Source organism: Oncorhynchus mykiss, chromosome 23 (assembly GCF_013265735.2).
Source record: "Oncorhynchus mykiss isolate Arlee chromosome 23, USDA_OmykA_1.1, whole genome shotgun sequence".
NCBI classification, from domain to species: Eukaryota; Metazoa; Chordata; class Actinopteri; order Salmoniformes; family Salmonidae; genus Oncorhynchus; species Oncorhynchus mykiss.
In genome coordinates, this window is record NC_048587.1 from 48856683 (window position 1) to 48862682 (window position 6000).

Below are 6000 nucleotides of genomic sequence, written 5' to 3' on the forward strand. Positions count from 1 at the left end.
ACGTGACTGAGTACGCTGCATAGATTTCATGACTAGAAGCTCAAAAGACAAAAAAGTATTTATTTTTTTGTAAATTGAAATTTACTATAGTAAATGTTAGCAACACCTCCACCTTTGCGGGTTGCATGGGGGATATGGTCACTAGTGTAACCAGGAGGTGAGGCCTCATTTAACACAGTAAATTCATCAGGTTTAAGCCATGTTTCAGTCAGGCCAGTCACATCAAGATTATGATCAGTGATTAGTTCATTGACTATAACTGCCTTTGAAGTGAGGGATCTAACATTAAGTAGCCCTATTTTGAGATGTGAGGTATCATGATCTCTTTCAATAATGACAGGAATGGAGGTCTTTATTCCAGTGAGATTGCTAAGGCGAACACCGCCATGTTTAGATTTGACCAACCTAGGTTGAGGCACAGACACGGTCTCAATGGGGATAGCTGAGCTGACTACACTGACTGTGCTAGTGGCAGACTCCACTAAGCTGGCAGGCTGGCTAACAGCCTGCTGCCTGGCCTGCACCCTATTTCATTGTGGAGCTAGAGGTGTTAGAGCCCTGTCTCTGTTGGTAGATAAGATGAGAGCACCCCTCCATCTAGGATGGAGTCCGTCACTCCTCAGCAGGCCAGGCTTGGTCCTGTTTGTGGGTGAGTCCCAGAAAGAGGGCCAATTATCTACAAATTCTATCTTTTGGGAGGGGCAGAAAACAGTTTTCAACCAGCGATTGAGTTGTGAGACTCTGCTGTTGAGCTCATCACTCCTCCTAACTGGGAGGGGGCCAGAGACAATTATTCGATGCCGAAACATCTTTCTAGCTTATTTACAGGCTGAAGCTATGTTGCGCTTGGTGACCTCTGACTGTTTCATCCTAACATCATTGGTGCCGACGTGGATAACAATATCTCTATACTCTCTACACTCGCCAGTTTTAGCTTTAGCCAGCACCATCTTCAGATTAGCCTTAACGTCGGAAGCCCTGTCCCCTGGTAGACAGTGTATGATCGCTGGATGATTCGTTTTAAGTCTAATACTGCGGGTAATGGAGTCGCCAATGACTAGGGATTTCAATTTGTCAGAGCTAATGGCGGGAGGCTTCGGCGTCTCGGACCCCATAACGGGAGGAGTAGAGACCAGAGAAGGCTCTGCCTCAGACTCCGACTCGCTGCTTAATGGGGAAAACCGGTTGAAAGTTTCTGTCGGCTGAATGAGCGACACCGGTTGAGCATTCCTACAGCATTTCCCTCCAGAAGCCATGAGAAAGTTGTCCGGCTGCGGGGACCGTGCAAGGGGATTCATACTAATGTTGGTCCTGTTTGTGGGTGAGGTCTCAGGTCTCTCCAGAGATAATCGGTTGGGTTCAAGTCCGGGGTCTGGCTGGGCCAATCAAGGACATTCAGAGACTTGTCCCAAAGCCACTCCTGCGTTGTCTTGGCTGTGTGCTTAGGGTTGTTGTCCTGTTGGAAATGAATCTTCACTCCAGTATGAGGTCCTGAGAGCTCTGGAGCAGGTTTTCATCAAGGATCTCTCTGTACTTTGCTCTGTTAATCTTTGCCTCAATCCTGGCTAGTCTCCCAGTCCCTGCCACTGAAAATGCTGATGCTGCCACCACCACCATAGGGATGGTTGCAGGTTTCCTCCAGATCCTTGGACACTTGGCATTCAGGCAAAAGAGCTCAATCTATGTTTCATCAGACCAGAAAATGTTGTTTCTAAAGAGAGTCTTTAGGTGCCTTTTTGGCAAACTCCAAGCGGGCTGCCATGTGCCTTTTACTGTGGAGAGGTTTCCGTCTGGCCTCTCTACCATAAAGGGCTGATTGATGGTGCAGCAGAGATGGTTCCCCTTCTGGAAGGTTCTCCCATCTCCAAATAGGAACTCTAGAGCTTTGTCAGAGTGACCATCGAGTTCTTGGTCACCTCTCTGTCTAAGGCCCTTCTCCCCCGATTGACCAGCTCTAGGATTTGTCTTGGTAGTTCCAAACTTCTTCCATTTAAGAATGATGGAGGACACTGTGTTCTTGCGGACCTTCAATGCTTCAGAAATATGTTGGTACCCTTCCTCAGATCTGTGCCTCGAGACAATCCGGTCTCTGCGCTCTACGGACAATTCCTTCGACCTCATGGCTTGGTTTTTGCTCTGACATGCACTGCCAACTATTGGACCTTTATTAGACAGGTGTGTGCCTTTTCAAATCATGTCTAATGAATTGAATTTACCACAGGTGGACTCCAATCAAGTTGAGAAACATCTCAAGGATGATCAATGTAAATAGGATACACCTGAACTCAATTTCGAGTCTCATAGCAAAGGGTCTGAATACTTCTGTAAATAAGGTATTTCTGTTTTTAGGGTTTTATACATTTGCAAAAATGACAAAAAAATTATGGGGTATTGTGTGTAGATTAATCAGGATTTGTATTTATTTAATCAATTTTAGAATAAAGCTTTAACTGAACAAAATGTGGAAAAAGTTATTGAGCCTGAACACGTTTTGAAGGCGCTGTATGTATTCATCCAACAGTAAATGTAATGTCCTAAAAAAACATTCTAGTTGTACGCTACTACCCTAAAACCTAGAAAGAATATATCCATTACTGAAATTTCCCATAGGGTACATTTAAATTAAATTACGTTGGACCAATATGGAATAGACGTTGAATTGACATCTGTGCCCAGGGGGTTAAGTCGTTCTCAGATTGGCGGGATAGTTTTTTGGCTCGATGGCCACATCGGGATTTCAAAATTCAACTGAGGGCCACACAGATGTTTTTTAATAGTTTTTTGCTGTTGTTATTTTTTATCGGTTTGCGTGCTTGAAAAGGGGCAGGTATTTGAAAATATGATTTCTTCATACTTTCTGTCTAGTTTCCCTGTAGCTCCATTCTTGTGTAGTTTTATTTATTTCTCATGTTACTAATTTTGATAAATTGTGTATTATTATTTTAAAACTTGTTGGGAAGGGCTCATAAGCAAGCATTTCATGGTATAGTCTACACCAGTTGTGCATGTGACAAATGACATTTGATTGGATTTGTATGATCTATGTGGGTAAAATATGATAAACCCATAAAATGTAATAATTTCATATGAAATGTACTGTAACGGAAGGCCACTGACGTCTTGTCTCTGTAGATGGCTGACATCTAGGCAGCATTTTCTGTGTTTAGCATATTTAGTATTTTATTAGGATACCCATTAGCTGTTGACCAAGCTGCAGCGACACTTCTTGGGCTCCACACAGAACATGAAACATGATACATAACATTAATAGACAAGAACAGCTCAAGGACAGAACTACATACATACACATACAAAACAGCACACATAGCCTACATATCAATACATTATCTGTTTGATCTGTTTTTTAAAACCAGGTTTGCTGTTCATTTCAGCAATTAGAGATGGAAGGAAGTTCCATGCACTAATGACTGCATATAATACTGTGAAAAGACCCCTGGTGGCATATCTGGTGGGGTAAGTGTGTGTGTCAGAGCTGTGCGTAATTTGACTATGCAAACAGTTTGTAATTTTCCACACGTTATAAAAACAAGACGAAATGCAGTCAGTCTCTCTTAAACTCTTAGCCAGGAGAGACTGGCATGCATAGTATTTACATTAGCCCTCTGATGAAGCTCAAGATGTGCCGGTCTGTTCCGGTCAGCTGCAGTTTAACTAAGTCTTTCTTTGCAGCAGTTAACCACATGGCTGGACAATAATCAAGATACGACAAAACTAGAGCCTGCAGGACTTGCTTTGTAGAGTACAGTGTCTCTTTATTACGGACAGACCTCTCCCCATCTTTACAACCATTCAATCTATATGTCTTGACCATGACAGTTTACAATCTAAGGTAACACCAAGGAACTTAGTCTCCTGAACTTGTTCAACAACCAAACAATTCGTCACCAGATTCAGCTGAGTTCTAGAGCTTAGGGAATGATTTGTACCAAATACGATGCTCCTCATTTTAGAAATGTCCAGGACCAGTTTATTACTGGCCACCCATTCCAAAAGTGACTACAACTCCTTGTTTAGGGTTTCAGTGACTTCATTAGCTGTGGTTGCTGACACGTATATGGTTGAATCATCGGCAATACTTTGTCAAGCTTACCAGCGTTTGTCCTGCCAGCTCCTGTCTTTTCCCAGCCTCTCTTTTTCTCATCCTCCTGGTTTTTGATCCTTGCATGTCCTGACTTTGTACCCGCCTGCCTGCCTGACCACTCTGCCTGTCCCTGACCCTGACTCTGAGCCTGCCTGCCTGACCACTCTGCCTGTCCCTGACCCTGAGCCTGCCTGACCACTCTGCCTGTCCCTGACCCTGAGCCTGCCTGACCACTCTGCCTGTCCCTGACCCTGAGCCTGCCTGCCTGACCACTCTGCCTGTCCCTGACCCTGAGCCTGCCTGACCACTCTGCCTGTCCCTGACCCCGAGCCTGCCTGCCGTCCTGTACCTTCGCTCCTACTCTGGATTATCAACCCCTGCCTGTCTTAACCTGTCGTTTGCCTGTCCTGTTGTTACAATTAACATTGTTACTTCACACAGTCTGCACTTGGGTCTTACCTTGATACCTAATAAAGCTTCCATTGAAGAAAACCCTCTGATTTCTATTAGATAGATATCCCGGAATCCACGATATGGCAGAGGTTGAAAAGCCATAAAAATGGTTATGGTCAAAAATATCAAAGGCTGCACTTTAATCTACTGCTTCCACAATCTTCTTATTATCAATTTCTTTCAACCAACCATCAGTCATTTGTGTCAGTGCAGTACATGTTGAGAGCCCTTCTTAATAAGCATGCTGAAAGTCTGTTGTCAATTTGTTTACAGATAAATTGCACTGTATTTGGTCAAACACCATTTTGCTAAGAGCTGGCAGCAAGCTTATTGGTCTGCTGTTAGAACCAGTGAAGGCCACTTTACCACTTTCGGGTAGCGGAATGACTTTGGCTTCCCTCCAGGCCTGGGGACAAACACGTTCCTCTCGGCTCCGATTAAAGCTATGACAGATAGGAGTGGCTATAGTCAGTCATTGTCATTATTGAACAATAGCAATAATTTTTCCACCTGCCCCACACTATCTTCCCAAAATTCAAACTTACAATGGTTTTCTTTCATTATTTGTTTTTTATGCATGAATACATTGGCACACTGTTCATTGTTGGCAATTTCTTCTTAAGTTTTCCCACTTTGCCAATGAAGTAATCATAAAAATAATTGGCAACATCAAATGATTTTGTGATGAATAAGACATCTGATTCGATGAAAGGTGGAGTTGAATTTGTCTTTCTGCCCCTAATTTAATTTAAAGTATGCCTGTGTTTTTTCCCATCATTCTTTATTTCATTGATCTTGGCTTCAACATAGAAGTTATTCTTCTTTTTGTATAGTTTAGTCACATCATTTCTCAATTTGCAGTAAGTCACCTAGTCAGATGTGCAGCCAAACTTATTAGCCACTTATTTTGCACCATCTCTTTCAACCATACAGTTTTTCAATTCCTCATCAATCCATGGAGCCTTAACAGTTCTAACAGTCAGCTTCTTAACAGGTTTATCAATAATTGGAAGAAGCAATTTCATAAATTCATCAAGTGCAGCGTCTGCATGCTCCAACAGACCAACAAATATTTTTTTACATCATCCACATAAGCGTCACAGCAAAATATGTTGTATGATCCACTATTTTAGGCCCAGCTTTTGGAACCTTGGTTCTCCTAGATATAGCCATATTGTGATCACTTCATCCAATGGGTATGGATACAGCTTTAGAACAGAGTTCTACAGTATTAGTAAAAATGTGATCAATACATGTGGATGATCTTGTTCCAGTAGTGTTTGTAAACTCCTTGGTAGGTTGATTAATAACCCAAACCAGATTACAGGCACTGGTTACAGTGAGAAGCGTCCTCTTGAGCAGACAGCTTGATGAAAACCAGTTAATATTCAAGTCCCCAAGAAAGTAGACCTCTCCATTTATATCACATACACTATCCCGCATTT